The sequence below is a fragment of the Amia ocellicauda genome, chromosome 1 (genome assembly GCF_036373705.1).
Source record: "Amia ocellicauda isolate fAmiCal2 chromosome 1, fAmiCal2.hap1, whole genome shotgun sequence".
NCBI lineage: Eukaryota > Metazoa > Chordata > Actinopteri > Amiiformes > Amiidae > Amia > Amia ocellicauda.
In genome coordinates this window covers 12520216-12537375 of record NC_089850.1, presented here as the reverse complement: position 1 = coordinate 12537375, position 17160 = coordinate 12520216, and the positions used below count along the sequence as shown (strand labels likewise).

The 17160-nt window shown below is 36.9% G+C and overlaps 1 protein-coding gene and 1 long non-coding RNA gene across 6 annotated transcripts in view; one reads left to right on the top strand and one right to left on the bottom strand.

Moving 5' to 3' along the window:
* The window catches only part of LOC136767666 (protein CEBPZOS), a 398863-nt gene that overhangs the window by 143066 nt on the left and 238637 nt on the right, over nt 1–17160 (top strand). The gene's annotated exons all lie outside the window — the stretch shown is intronic.
* The window catches only part of LOC136766648 (uncharacterized), a 38666-nt gene that overhangs the window by 18319 nt on the left and 3187 nt on the right, over nt 1–17160 (bottom strand). The gene's annotated exons all lie outside the window — the stretch shown is intronic.

Here is a 17160-nt window from a genome sequence, read left to right as displayed (position 1 = left end):
TCAAACCACTGGGAAAAGTCTCAAATCTCTCTCTATTCCCAATTTATTGTTTACAATATGTGGTGCACCACAGCCAATTAAACTCTGCCTCAGATAATCAAGCTCTCTTGAACACTTGGTATAATATATCAAAACAATGCAGAGCAATGCATTAACAGAGTGAATTATCACAGTACACCTAGCCTACATTGAATGAAAGCAGGTGTGCGTGCAAACTACAATCATTTCAAACCATTTTACTGCCGTCTTTATTTTTGAGCGTCTATGGCCTGCTGAATAACATATGGCAAGGTGTTCCAACTGGTCTCAGGTAGGGGCACGGCAGATAAACTGTCTAGATTGTCTAATAGTATGATTGATGACCTCTTTAAATTTTTACAAGACATCAGCATTCCAGTGCTGAGAAAGGACTGACATTGTTTTTAAATGCAATGGGGGTTTTTGTTCAGGTCTCTATTGACAGTTCCACACTGTCCTTCCATTCATGGGAGGAGCATATGTTCTGAGAATGTGGTCTGTTTTTTGAAATACATTTTCCATGTATAATATGATTTTTAACATATTGAAAAGCACCCATTTTGCTGGGGCTATAGGCTTTAATAATAGGTGAAAATACAAAGTTTTAGAACACCCCCATTTTTCCAGTTTATACTGAAGTCCAGTGAATAAACTGAAATGGTACAAAGGTAAGTGGTAAACTGACAGAGGTTAAAACAAAAGTTTAGGTTACCAAAACTGTAAAATAATGTACATTTCAGAGTTATATACTGTGTTACTACACCCTCTTAAGCATTATTACGCGCAGCTCCTGTGCATAGAAGTGACACTGTATTCCTACAATGCGCACATCGTTTGCAAGCTTATTCTCTTGGCTACCAGCACATTTCATTCTCAAACACATCTGATTTACAGTTTCCATGTCGCCCGCCGTCATTCAAAGCCCGGGGGGTAAACGTGCAGTCTGCTCTGGGGGGGTCCTATTCAATTTCTATCAGATTTCTTTGGAAATAGGCTTGTTTTGTTCAGAGCTCCATAATTAATCCAGTATATATTGTTATTATTATTATATATTGATGTTCTATCAAACACAGAGAAGTTCAGATCCCAAATCATTGTGTATTAGTACACTGTAAACAGAGTTTTCCATCTTGACATTTTGAGCTCTCTATGGGTGTTGCTTCTTCCAAAACGTGGATGGTCTTGTTTTGATCAGTAGACTGTCTGGTTCCAGAATATGTCATAATTGTCAATATTTTCTGAGTTTTTGTATTCCTACTCAGACCAAGTTTCCCCCCACCCCACCCCATTTCAGAATGCGTAAAATGTGGGGGAGGGATATAAAAAACATTTTTTCACATCAGAGAATGCTTCACATTGTTAGAGTCTCAGCTTTCATGGGATACCAAACACTTGGCAAACAACACACCAGTGAAGAGTACACATGGATTAAAGAAAAGCACGCGGATTTGGTGCCCTTTTAAGGGTATCAGAGAGGTTTGTCAGCTTAAGGGGTTCCATTGTATTCAACAAAATGATTCCATGATTTATTTTCTATCTCCAATTTGTTCTAAGCTTTAATTTCAGAGTACATTGAGACATTAAACTGCATACATTTCAATAAAAACTGGAAAAATGAAGGTGTTCTAAAATGTTTGACCAGTCATTTGACAAAACACTTTAATTAAATGTATGCTTCCAATTAAATTTTGCAGGAATGAAAAAAAGGAAAAAGTATTTTAAAAACAAAATCTACCTTGGTTTTTACATTTCAAATCCATGTACACACAGACACACATTCCTTCTGTCTATCTTTTGGATTTCATTTAAATTGATGAAGCCTATCAATACTGTGTGGCTGTGCTAGATTGCATCTTATTTGCTTTTAACTAAATCAAAGTCTCCTCAGTGATTTTTTTGTGTGAATCACAATATAATTTGCCACAGTTATTAACATATTGTTATGATTTACACGTGGTCAGGGAAACTGTTTATCCACAAATGTATGTAAAACTCATTAGTCTTGCTATTACAGCCCAACCACTGTAAATAAAAAACATCTTGCCAGGCAGCTCATATACAGACAAGTTTGCTTGGAATCCAAACTTACAATATCAAAAGTTGTAAAGGAAGTCGGTGGCGAACCACGGTCGTGGACGGGAGGTGAAGAGCGAGCTTTGAGAATTATAACAGGCAGTCAGTCAGTATTAAACGAATGCTGCACGGATGAGCTTTAATGAAAAGGCAATGTTCTGGCAAACATTCTGGGTGTTTTAATCAGAGAGCTTCTACATTTGGGGTCGATTATATCTTTTTTTCTCCACAAAGACTATACCATAATCTAGTAACCGATATTCAGCACTGTTCCTCATCACTGGCCACCCACCTTTCTCCAATTGATAATTTGTCTTTCGGCAGATTTGGCACAGTGAATGAATGCCAGAATGAAGACATGTGTCACAACAAAGGATGGTCTGTGGGGGTTATTTATGTAGTTCTGGTTACCATTTATGCATGGGTGTGGTCCTGTCCATCCGAATAGCAAGTTAATTTACATCTTACGATCAGTACATTAAATGCTGCTGCATACTCGACAAACCCAGCTGCTTTAGGTGGAAAAACACTGAAGCTTGACACCACGTATAATAGTCTAGAGTTGGACCTGGTTTACAAAAGAATCCAGTCTTAGAGGACCAAGCATCTTTCTTTTATCCACATTTCTAATAAGTGTGAAGATCAATAGAAAGTCAATAGAAAACATGGATCATTCAAAATAAACATTAAATGACACTAAAAATACCTGGTTACACATTAATTAGATCTGGGAAAAGTAGGTGTTTAGCTGGGTGGAGTTTGCTTGCCATCTTGGGAAAAGATGTTACATTATAGAGTAAAAATATACTGAAAAACTATATTTCCCTCCATGCATGTCTTAAAAATAAAGGGCAAATTCAGTGGTTGTTCATACTTTCCTTGACAATGTTGCTATTTATTTTTTCTGCCATTGCTGGAACATGTCCAACAAACTGGTTTAACAAAGACACTATCCAACTGCAAAACACACATGCCACAGGTCTGAGAAAATTTCAAACTTCTGTAGGTCTTGCTGAAACAGCCAAAAAAAAAAGAAAAAAAATGATCACGGAAGACATTTTTAGAGGAAACCATCTCCCAGGGAAGCCAAAGCATGTTTGAATCTGCACCAACCACTAGCATTTGAAGGCATTTCTTCTTATTTATTTCCAATCCAACATCCCATAGTTATTGCTTATTTTTTTGGTTCTGGAAACTGCATTCTGGCTAAGACGTCCGCAGACACAACTTGGAGTGCTGACTGATCAAAGCATATTTATTTTAAAGATTCTTCCAAAATAATATGACTATACATACATACATGCACATACATATAGATACACACACATGCACACACACAGTAGCTTCCAAAGTTATTCATACCCTTGATGAAGTGTAACTAAAAATTTAGCAGGAAAATGCAGATTTTGAATGCATTTTTAAATAGAAACCCATCTGGTAATGAATGGCATAACTCTCAATATTTTATGTATCAATAGCATACAAAAATAGTTAAAAATACATTATCTACAAAAAGCTAAAATGTAATCATAATCCTGGCAGTCAGTATTTTGTGAATCTGCTTTGGCTTTGATACCATGGAGTAGGCGTTTCCTTTTAATTTTGGTTGATCGACCTCTCAGAAGGGATATTCGACCACTCGTCCAGGTTGCACTATGTGCACTTTTGGATGGCTTTTTTCAGTTCAAAGCACAAATATTATATTGGATTGAGGTCTGGAAAATGTGATGGCCAATCAAGAATGTTGATTTTGTGCTCCCTTAACCAGAAAGCCTCTGAAAGCTCTCAGGTTGATTGGGACCATGTTATGTGGTCAAATGAAATACAAATGTATCCATGTATATACAGATTTCATCTCATGGACAAAAAACTAAAAATATAACCTTGCTGTCAAGTTTTTGTAACTGCAACAGTGCATAATGTTATTGCTTTATAAATAATGAGATAGCTTAAAACAAAATTATGCTGTAGGTGTAGATAGTATTTAGGCAATTATTAAATTCCTTAATTGCACTTTCTACAGATCCGATTCCACTTGTAAATATTTTGGGGTCTACGCAGAGCACTTTGCGAACTAATCATATGTGAAGCATAAGTACGAAGTGTACTGGGAACACTCATAACCAGCCAAGTGCCAGGTCCAGCTGGCAACTCCACTAGAAACTTCCATAAATAAGGGAACTTATTTATAGCCCTTTGGCATCAGTTCATTGTAGTCATTAAAGATATGAGACGCATCAGCTGATGGGAAGCTTGCAGCAGTAATGGAAGAAGAGGCTAATACAGACATAAAAAAATCACAGCCTAAACAACAATGCATTACTTTATAGTTAAATGCTTTTCCAATATCATTATAGTTTATTAATTATCATATAATTAATTAATTAAAAGGCTGGGCTGCATAAAAATACATTAATTAATAATTAACAAAACGACTTTCAGTACCAGTGTATAGCCTTTGACACATGCTGTGAAGGCAGTTCCCAAATTACCGAAACACACTGAAAAACAAGTGACAAATGAGTATCAAATATCACCGAAGCCAAAAGCAAGAGAAAATAAAACTCTTTCGGTTCTCTTTTTCACTAATATTTCTCAAGACTGCATTTAAAGAAATCTAGCAGCTGAAAATCACTAACAAGCATTTCAAATTAGTGCTTTGAAAAACAAATAAAGATTTTTCCATGACATACTCATGCATAAGCATATTTACACTCAGTATAAAGAATCATTATCATTTATTTTACATATAAGAACACTTTATTAAGGTTTCCTACTTTTAGAACTGAAAATAATAGAGAACACTTTATTCGATATTTGTTTTTTAATATTACCAAAGCAGTCCCTAAAAAATGTAAATGAACAATCTTATTTGTATCTAGTTTTATGATGTTATGTTATGATGTCTGCAACCAAATGTACTGTTCAGTATGAATGTACTTTAAAAGCCAAAGAAGCCAAATTAATCCAGGAAAGCGGTTAATGACTTCGATTTTTCCACCCGTATGATAAATCATCCAAGATGGCTGCCAGGCACAGCTCACAGGAGAGATCGGGATGGCAGTGTTGCTCTGTTGTGACATCAATACTCACTCTGTCTTTGGGATTCCAATGTCAGGATTGCACTATTATGCTGGTGTAACTGACGGGTCTCGAGTTTGGCTTACTGTGCAAAACACAAGGTTTTCATAAACCCATTAATCTTAAAAGGAGAAACTGTCAAGAAACATATACTACCCCTATGCCTGACATAAACAAGACCTAACCTAGTCCTTGATTCTTGGGTTAGCAGAAAACGATATCACACTGAGTAAGATAGCATTCTTCAAACTGTACCTAGTGCTGGCGGCGCAAGTGTTCTCACACGAGGATTGCGTGTCCTGCATTGCATTCGAGCTCTGTAAGAATTGCGTCGTCTTTATTATAGTCACATAATTCATAATTAATAACATTTTGCTTGGTTTTCATGTTACATGCCTCATTTCATTCCTTTTTCTTCCAAGTTCAAGTAAGTGCCCTCTGCTACAACATTCGGGCCTGTTTCTCTTTAGGCCCAACGAACCTAATCAGGACATGCTGACAGTCTGCACAGCTGAACCGGGGCAGTGTGCAAAACTATAACTCAGTAGAAAATCCACAACAAAGAGAGATTTTAAATGCTGTGCACAGAAGGCTTGAGTTTAATTTGTCTCAATTAAACTGTACAAACTCAGTGTACTGTAGACAATGCTGTATGGAGTATGAATCAATATAACTGTTCTGTTACTTACTGCTTACCTGTGTATTATTTACAGTTTACTCATATTTTGTCTCCTCTGAAGTAAGCTGTGCACTCTTCTCTGTCATTTTTCCATCTGGCTGATTCTTTGCTTGTGATGTTTATTGTTCTTAACCCTCTATTGCAAACATTATGAAAACATAATGCACAACAATGTTCTCTTTGGTATAAATATGTGTGTTTGTGTATGTATATATGTACATACACAGTGGTGTAGTCGAGGGCATACGCTGGCATACGCCATATGCCCACATAATCTGAAAGGAACTTTGTGTAAACCCACATAACTTTGGAGTTTTGCATATACCCTCCTATAAGAAATTCCGTCATTCATCCGGTGTTTGGCACCACGAGCCACCAGAACAGCTTCAATGCTCTTGGCACAGATTCTACGAGTCTCTGGACTCTACTGGAGGGATGAACACCATTCCTCCAAAAGATATTCCCTCATTTGGGGTTTTGATGACAGTGGTGGAGAGCGCTGTCTAACAAATCTGTCCAAAATCTCCCATAGGTGTTCAACTGGGTTGAGATCTGGTGACTGTGAAGGCCATAGCATATGATTCACATCATTTTCATACTCATCACACCATTCAATGAGTCCTTGTGCCCTGTGGATGGGGCATTGTCATCCTGGAAGAGACCAGTCCCATTATTATTATTATTATTATTATTATTATTATTATTATTATTATTATTATTTTTATTTCTTGGCAGACGCCCTTATCCAGGGCGACTTACAACATAAGTGAAAAACAAAGATCAAAAATACAGTTCAATAAAGGCATCAATCATTGCAAATTCAATTTACATAAAACATAGCAATTCAAAATATAATACATAATCCCATCAGGATAGAAATGCGTCACCATAGGATAAAGGTGATCACTCAGAATAACTTTGTCATGATTTGCAGTGACACCTCTAAGGGGACAAATGGACCCAAACCATGCCAGGAAAATAGGGGTCCAGCAGTCAGTCCTGTCCCGTCACTCGCCCACTTGTCCAGAACACGAGCCGGTTGAGCGTCTTTGTGACTGAAGCTCCTGTCATTCGTGCCCCAATAATGACCCCTCTTTCACAGTCACTTAGATCTTTTCCTCTTGCTATCTTGATCCAAAATCTAGGTCAACTGGGCCTGCTCAGCATTTGTATACATGCCACAGAGCATGATAGGATGTTAATTGCTTAATTGTATCATGCAGTACACCTGTTATGAGGCATCTGCATTCATTATGTTCCTCCACTCATTTATTCAGGTTTTTCCTTTAATTTGTCACCCATCTGTATATAAAACTAAAATATTTTGGGAACTCAGTCATAGGTACATTTCCTGGAAGTAACATTGTACAATTGTTGAACCAATCACTTTACAATTTTGTTTTCTACAAAAGTAGTATTATTTTTGCAAAATGAACACTATCACAATTTACACTCCTCTGAACACTTCTGAACCGAATCTACTATACATGAAAGTCCATAAAACAGCTCTCACTTTTATTGTGCTTCGGGGCTCCAGGGCACTCTGACTCACAAACACTCTGACAAAACAAAACCAAAAAGTCTTATGGCCAAATGGCAACCGGCCATTCATTGGTTTATGAGACTGTTACCTTGGTGTAACAGCCTGCCACTACAGAATTGAAGCCTTTTTATGTGTTTATTATGCTCAAACCCTGGATTGTTACCCTCATGTTACAATATCCAATAACTTTGAACAGTACATTTTGTCTCCATTTTGTACTCCTCAATTTTGGAACTATTGTCCATTAACTCAGCTAATTGCTAGAGTTCTTGTATTTCAGAGGTGACTGTTAATTGTCCAGCCAAAGAACCCCAGGCCAGCTTTGAACCTATCCAACCTTGGCAAATCCACAGTCAAGTGTGTGTCTGCTCTGGAGGAATGTAGGTCACAGATTACAGCTAGTGATCTCAGAGCCACCTGTACTCTCAGCAGAGGCATCTAGCAGGTACAGCAGCATATCATGAAAAATATAGCAAGACTATGGAAGTGCAAATTATACACTATTGCTTAAATTTAATAATTTCCTCTGAACAAATACATTAAAATGAATGCAGGCTGATTTTCCACATAATTTCTTTGTAAAATTACTGTAAATGTCAGCACACAAATACCAGTTTGTGGATTTAAATGACATCCAAAAAACTTGTGATCAGTTATATAGTGGAAAGTATAATTTAAAAAATAAATCTTAAGATGCTCCTCATTGTATTATTATGTCATCAAGCTTGCTGTTAGTATAATTAAACACTGTGGTGTGAGAGTGCTTTAATGTCAATTTGGGTGAAATCCCTGTTAATGCAAGCCAGTATCTTGTAGTTAATTTTAAGGGTGTTAAATTGTTCCAAAGCAATTAAAAGGTCCTCAAGTTACTTCCAAGCATCCCATTAACAACACTCTGCGCAAATTACCTGCGGGGAAAAGCATGTAGGGCGAACAGGAGTATGAAAGAGGAGTTAATGAGGGGGCAAAGAATACAGCGACCCTACTTCATCTGAGAACCCCCCTGAAATATCGACACGGAACAAATGTCGACTTTGACACCACACCATATTAAAGCAATCCAGAGGCACGATATATATATATATAACTGTTTATTATGTATGCACAGTAAATGGTTATAATTATATATATAGAGAGAGAACTGCATATTCTATACTGACTGACAATAGTTATATTTTTTCTTTCTGTCTCTGTAAGGACCTTTGTTTATGCGTTTTACGTGTCATGTATTCCACTGAGATTTGCTTCAGATTAAGACTGTACCTATCAAAGCAACGAATACGTTTTGAAGGACAAATATCTTTAAAAATGTAGAAAGCCATTTTTCTGCTCTGCCTACCAAAGGCCTTGGAATGATTATCAAACCTATTTGTGAATGTATGTTGTGAGAATGCACAATTACAGACATTGACCTTGACCAGCTCTCTGAGATTGCCTTACAGAGACCCTTTGAAACTGTGGGTGCGCCTCAAATATTTTTTGGATACTTAACTGATTCTAAATGATACCTGTAAAATGCTCTCCGATTAAGTTGATAAGGAACCACTAGTTATCTACTGTATCCCACAGTTTGCCAGTACAGTAGAGCAACTCTGTTCTTTGAGCCTGCTGATTCATCAGTATCTGTGTTATGTTTGACAACCATAGCGTGAAGATTCCTCTCTCGACATCAAATGACTGAACAAATAAAATAGACCAGATGCTACTGACCAGTATACATCAAAAACGAATCTAATTGAGCAATTTTAATGTGGCTCATGGTTTGTGAAGCTATAAAGACTACAGAATAAGAGATGTACATGTATCTGTTGCACACTTTTCCTAGTAAATAAAGCCCTTTATTATCATATGGTTTTCCTTTTTATTAGAATTCCAATGGTTAAGGAAAATACTTAGTCAAAAGGTTTTTTTTGTGTGTGTGCTGTGAAGGCCTAAAGCTGGCTGCTATAAACTAGATTCCCTGCTGCACTCTTCAGTTACTGGGGTCCCCGAGTTTTATTTGCATCTCAAGTATTTTACCTTTTTATCGTATTTCAATGCTCCATGTTATACAGTCCAGGAATTGTATTTCATGCATTTGTCACACAAAAGAGAATGAATTTAAATTAAAAAAAGAACTTATTTAGAACATACACAGAAATGTAATGCCTTTTGTTTTGTATAATAACTGCCGAGTTGCAATCAGTTGCAATGGTCACAGTTTTTTCCCCTCCTACTGAGAAATGTCTGTACCCCCATTAAATGTGGTGCACTATCATATGCTAGAATGGATTGATTTACCAAATAAGTTCATGTTTTTACACAATAAACTTTCAGGTTTAAATTGGTTTAAAAATCCATTCATTTACACAGCAGGTTTTAATAGAAAAGGTCTTGGAAGTGGAAAGATGTTAAGTATTACAAAAAGGACAACTATTTATTTTGTGAAATCAGTCAATTTGCTTGATGCTCCTGCACAATGACGGATTTGAACCCATGCATAACACCACCAAAATACATGGGAGTTCCCAGCCCAATATAGGCTAGGTCTTGTGCTTGTTCTGACCACTTTACACCCTCTGAAAATTGGCTTTCCAAGTGTGCCATTTACTTCAGTCATCCGTCAATTATGTATTATGATGCCAGAACCCTGGATGATGGAAGAAGGTTGTCAGCATTTAATAGGTATGTTCTGCGCTGCCTGTACTCAAATGGCTGGTGGAAGAGTCAACAAAATCAATCAGTTCGTCATGACTTGCCTGTGGCTTGAGCATCAGCCAACTAGCCACAGTCAGACCAGATAACATATTCCCTGAAAACAGATTTCCTGGAAATTGGTGTCAAACAGTCTTGTCACTATTGTCACTAGTTGGCCAGTAATGTTTATGGGAACTATTTGAGTTGTATTAGTTTTAAGTTCTTCTGCCAATAGCTATTTCTGTACACCTTCACAAATACATGTTTGTAAGTGCAATCTCCATTGCTGAAGCTGAAGAATATGTGTGAAATCCAACCTGATGTTTCACTAATTTAGAAAAAATATATATAATCTCTAGTTGTTTCAAAAGCTGTATATTTTAGGTTTAATAAACTGAGGGAAGTTTTTTCTTCCAAATGATTTCCTGCAAAGTTGGACAAATGGTAATATACTAAAACCGCTATAGATCTAAAGTATGCAGACAGGGTTGTATGCGGTGTAACAATTAGGCTGCACATCTTAACAGATGGGACACATTTTGTAAAGGTCAGAAGCAATTAGTAAGGCTGATAAAACTAGGAAAATGTAGTCTCATTAAGCTCAAAACTGAAACCAAGAATGGCCACAACTGTGATAAAGTAGGAGTCTTGGTTCCTACTGTTCAAACACTGCTGTGCTAATGTAAACATAACACAAATATCAGCTCACACGGGGCATCAGTAAGGAGAAACATTACAAAAGGAACATGTGATTGTGGTCAGGGATTCATTCAGGAAGCTCGCTGATGTAAGCTGTCTTTACGATTAGACTTTTAGATTACCAATATAAACTTTAATTAATTATATCAAGGAATTCAAAAGGCATATGGACCACAAGATAATGAACCTGTGTCATTGTTTCAATCTTTACATACATGATTATAACTGGTGGACTAAGCTTTTAAGAAGATAGGGGGGCTTTGTGCTCACCAGTATCCACTGTGCGGAGTACTGTATAGAGGAAGCAGACTGGGGGACTTCAAATATGATAGACGAGGCACAGAAGACGTTAAAACATGTTGTGAGGAAAACTGGAGGGGGGAAGACACGTATGAGGACCCAATACCTGGGTTTCTGCACACAAGCCAATAATTGCAAGGAGGCAACAGCAGTGTTGGGTAAAAGTGGGGTAAAGACCAGGGGCTGTGTAGTTCTGAGGCCTGGCCCACTATGCATGTTGGATTCTGATGGGAGATGTCTGTGGCAGCATCCTGTAGATGTGCAGTGAACTGTCCTAACTATTTGGTTTGGATGTTGCAGTGTGATGGATACATTTATCATAGTTTAGACTAGGGCTGTTGGATTATATGAAGGGCATTATGCCCACTAGTCAGACTTCGGGACAAATGCATTTACAATGTTCATAAAAACACAAGATTGTGTTCATCAAAGTGACACCTCCTAAACACAGATCTCTCAAAGCTCAAACTTAGCCATTTCTGCTCTTCTCCACTTTTGAAGGTGACAGTTCTGAAGAGGTACTGAAGATCACAAACAGGTGAATCTGGCCTGAGTTTAAGGAAGGGTGATTGGTAGAGGAGTGAAAATAAGTTCTGACCTTGATGGATAGGGGTGAACACAATCTAAAAACCATCGCCCACACATTTGACCCAAAGCCTGCCTCTAGAACATAGTGTGAGATATTTGACAGACTGTGCTGCCGGTGTTGGTCAAATGTTATGATGAGAGCCCTCACTTCTGCCTACGTGAAATTGCATTAGGTCAGTAAGCAGAAAGTCTGGCCTTGTGGTTCAATGTGAAAATAGTCCATGGAATGCTTTGAAGCCCTGCCTACAACACCCTACAACACTTTTGGGATGAACTAGAAAGGCAAAATGTCTTTCACTGCACTATAAAGAGCCTTGTCAGTGGATTGATGTGACATCACTCAAAGGGTGATGGGAAGTGTTTCTTCTCGGCCTTAGATGGAGACTACATAGTTACATTTGGACATTGTAACTATATTTTTGCAGTCAGTTTTATACTCCTAACCCCATGTCGATTCTAGTCTGCTAAATGCACGCAATCTAGACCCTGTATAATATTTTCCATACTGGGCAATGAGATCACAAAACTCACAAACACTAAATCAAAACCGGAGGCACAACGGGTCTTCAGTAAAACACCATGGCCCATACAGAAGACAATAAAGAAAATTGAAACCATATCTGATAGAAAATATATTATAGGCATCTGCTACGGTGCGTATGGTACGGAAGCAGTTTCTTCTGCGAGAAATACAGACCTCAAGTTATGCAGAAGCTTCTTTTGGTTCGTAATTGTTGCGTTTTATAACAATCTCACAAAAACAATTCAACGCAAAAGAAATAAAGCGTGTGTTTTGATGTGAGGGTGCGCCTGTCTACACAAGCCAACATGCTTGGAAATGACATACTATTACATAATAGCCTACTTAGACAACATGGCAGGCTATAATTGTACTAATTACATCCGTGAAATCAAAAACGGGCTTGAAAAATACATTGTTTAAAAAATAAAAATAAAATACGTTATATGCCCTAGAGGGCGAAGTATTTTTAAGTAATTAAAAGACAACTAGAGGCCTTGACTGTAATGTTAGAACTTCTTTACAACGGCGTGTGAATGTATTATGCTATGTATGCATTTGTTTGTTTGTCGAGCTCATTCGTAAGTTAAAAAGGAGGTTAACATTATACATATAAATAAAAAGCACATCAAGTAATCTTTGTTTATATTTCGTTAAACATAGTTACATTTAGGCGTTGATTATATTCTATGACACATTTCGTGTACTTTTTGAATGTACGTTTTTTTTATTTCTCCTAATAGTTAAAATATGTGTATCACTAATTTATTGCAGTCCCTTGCTAAATGTAATTGCGATTATGATAATTCGTCTAATGGACGCTGTATTTCTATGTTATATATACATACGAATTCAACACGTTTTGTCCTCGATCAAACAATCATTGTGTTGTTTTTAACACATTTTGCGCATGTTTGAAAGCATTATTTTCGTTAACTGTAGATACGGACCATGTGACAAATTACTGACTTCAAGATAAGGGCACGGTTCGGTGTGCAATCAAATCAATAATTACATTCGGAATAAGAGAGAAAAGGTATACACCTAACTCGGACAGTCTGCATTCGTCAATGTGATTTTACGCAGCTTTGTATTAATTATGACATTCTACAACAGTCTACAATAAAATAATAATTATCATTACAAAGGACAGCTGACTTGCTTCTTGGGGGGGGGGGGGGGGAAGGGAGTACACAATCAAGCGCATAATAGTTTTATTGTTCACGTGATTAGCAACAACAGATTAATTGATTGGTTTAACATTAGAAACCACGGAGTAATTTAAGAGCTAAATAAATTATTAATTTGGCTTATTCAAAATTAACGTATAAGCCTAACGTATCTAAAAAATGTGAACGACAATGAACAAATATGTTGCTTTTTTCTTAATACAAAATTTGGGTTAATAACTGATATTAAAGGTTTTTTTTCCTCCGTGCAGAGATGGTGTGATTATTGAAGAGAGAAATAGGCCTATACATAAGAATAAACATATCCTGGCAAATCCTGTTGCATTTATTCATATGCAGAATTAACGTCTAATACATTTCTAACGAAAACATCTAAATAGATAGTCTATATCTACCATTAGGGGTTCAGTAGGGCCTACTGAAATAACATTGACAACACGCAGCCCTAAAATAATGTCATTTTCAATATTAAGTAAACTATACAAAATTGATTAATTACATAGGCTTCACTGCAGGGATCAGGTGAGTCAGACGTAACCTCAGCCCATGTGCATAGAATTTAAACACTGTTTATTTGTAACTAATGCATTTATTTTATTTATTTATGAGTTAGTTCCCCCCCCAACATTAATCATTTTACTTTGGCCTGTTTATAATCGGCAAGATCATCCTATAGCGATTTTAATATGTTTCTATGGTTTCCTACAACAGTATAGTAGTTCATGGTCAATTACAAACACCAACGGATCCGCTGTAGCTGGTAGATTATATAGATATTCTTATATTCGTATCTCATATATTCTTAACCTAACTCGTTACTTAAAATATATTATAATTAAGGCATTAAGAGTTGTCGAAAGGTGAACCCAATGGTTAGTTCGACTGTCATTCAAATCACAGGGATGTCAGTCTGTGGATAGCTAACCGTGACTGAACACTTTCAGATAAACTATAAAAAGACACTTGAAAGAAAATTGCAATTGTTTTACAGGAGACTGCAGTGTAAAATAAGGTAAAATAAAATAATTAGGGCTCTCAAACTATGCTTTAGTCTTTGGAATAATCGCATATTTAATCGCATGTTAACATGGCATACAACATTTATATATTTGTGCAATTCTAATGGGTGAAAATAATCCCAAGGATATCCTTCAATCTTGTTAGATAACAATTCCAGCAATCCAGTACACAATTGTAAAAAAAAAAAAAATGTAAATGCAGTTAGATCATCAGATTAATTTAACTAAACTAAATTTAATCCGCACTGCATTTTACAGACTTTCAAAGGCATAGTCTCAATATAGGAACTAAACTAGAACTGCAGGACACCTATTTCTTCTCACTGAGCCAGTTGCTCAGACAAACTAATCTGTTAACATTTTCAGAATAATGCTGCTTTCTTCTTCACAAATATATTTGCAAATCAAATTAAGCAGCCCCTCCACCCCCCCTCCTTGTGTATATATATTTTTTTCTTTTGATGATTGTAATATTTATATATTGAGGTCACAAAATGCTGGCTCATTGCAGACTATGACCAGATGAAAGCAGCATCAGTCAATTAGAAACCAGTCAACTCTGCAACACAAATCAGTTAACCAGGAGGAAGTGAAAATCCCTGACCTGTCCAGTCATTACCAATGACCATAATAACAGATTCTTTGGTAATTGTTTTGACACTGAGATCACATTGAAACAACCTCGCTGCCAAATTAAGAATTCATGGGTCTAGGGGCTTTAAAATAGGCTGCATGTTTGCTGATAGGGATCAGCTGTCTGTGACACAACCAGACAAGACTGTAATGATGATGGGCTGGTCGAGATCCTCCGTTTTTTCATTCTACTGTTAACGACTTGCTTTTCAAAGTCGCAATGATTATAATGCATGTAAGAAAGACAACTATATTCACTTCTTACTTCTTGTCCTAAAATAAACCGATTTTTGGTGCATTCGATCGTTACTTAAACCCTCTGTAAGACTGCAGAAGTGAGTGACTAAGAAAGAGAGAGAGAGAGAGAGAGAGAGAGAGAGAGAGAGAGAGAGACTGGACTGGAGACTGGAGCAAAGCCCTTAAACGAGAGTCATTAACATCTGACAGATCACTGCCTCTCCTGTGCCAGTTGAGAGAGTGCCATCATGGCACAGATAACCATTTTCATGTCTATGAGATCTGTAAATACTGAACCAGACACAATGTCGCATCAACTGTCTCAGTCCACGTCTGTTCCACACATTGATATTACACTGTAGATTTTGTAGCATCTGTAATTTCTCTAACATAAATTATATCAAAATATTTTATATATCTGGAGAGCTGCTTCCAAGACCCTGAAAGCAATTTGGTCAAATGATGAAAACAGCTGCTAAGCTCACAGCCTCTGTATCCTGATTTTATGCGGTGTGCAAGTCCAGTAGTGCAACAGTTTCTACCGTCATGAGGATCGTTAGGATTGCAGCAAGCTGGCATTTTAGTGCTCGCTGGCGAAACTGCAGCAGTGAGGTGAACCCAAAGGTAGGAGTGAGTACCGTCAGAGATCATCCTTGGCATTGACCACCATTAACAAGTAATATTTTCTTTCAACCTGCCAGATACAGACACTACAGTATTTGTGCAAAATTGAGAAACGGATCAGAACTATATCACTCTTCTTTAACCGGTGCTCTCCTTTATCACTCTTGAAAAACTGGACCTGCTTTTGAACTGATAAGGCATGTATAATAATAGCAGAAGATACATGTTATAAAAGGTATTTTGTTTAAGATTGTATTGCTCCTGTTCTATGCAAAATATGATCAAATAACAATCAAACATGCATTTCGAGCTCTGAAAAGGGTGCCGGCTTGATTTAGATATTGTTTGTTGATTATTTACTAAAATGGGTGTTTCACTTTCAGTTTTCTCGCATGCCACTTCCATTGAAGGCCCAAGGAGGAAGAGATAAGCCTGTGTCCTTGCATGAAACAGTATATAACTAAGTTTACGTGAAAAAACACTTACTTTGATGCCTAAGTTAAAAACACACATGAGCCATAACGAATGTGATTAAGCTTCCATCGGTTAGATTCCAGTTTTGCAATGCCGTCTACTAAGGAAACATCGGCTCAGTTACAGATTAACTACATGTCACCCATATAGGGCTGAGCAACACATATTTATGTTTCTGAATTTACGTTGTGGATATCATTGGAAATTCAAGAGTACCTCAGGTATATGGATTATAAAATGCGCAGGTTGAGTCTCATTCCACAGAGAAAATGAAGAACGTTTCTCCAAGAATATTATAACTATTTTCATTGAGGCCGAGGACAAATCTTGAAGGAAGTACCATTGGGTGGTCTGCACAGACCCTCGTATTTTAAAAACACTTCCTTGACAACGTGCCAGACATAATAAGTCATGTTTCTGAAGTCAAACGAAATTAAACGACTAGGCATTAACGGGAGCCTTAACTAGCATCCTTTTTGCTGTATTTATTTATCTATGTATTTATGTATGCATTTACTATGGCAGTTATGCGCAATAATGTGAAAATTAAGATACATTTTAAAATATGAATATAGGATTTTGAATGATAATAAAGAATTCAACACCGGTCTTGAACAAACACGTAAAATGCTAATATAACCAATACAAATTACAACTGTCTATAACAATGTATTATATGATCAGCAGATGCAGGAGGCACGATAATATCTCCAGAAACACCTGCTTGATTGTAATGATTGCAGATAACACATTCAACATGGAAATAGTTTTCAAATATAGATCATAGCAAACAGAGTTTAAACAAA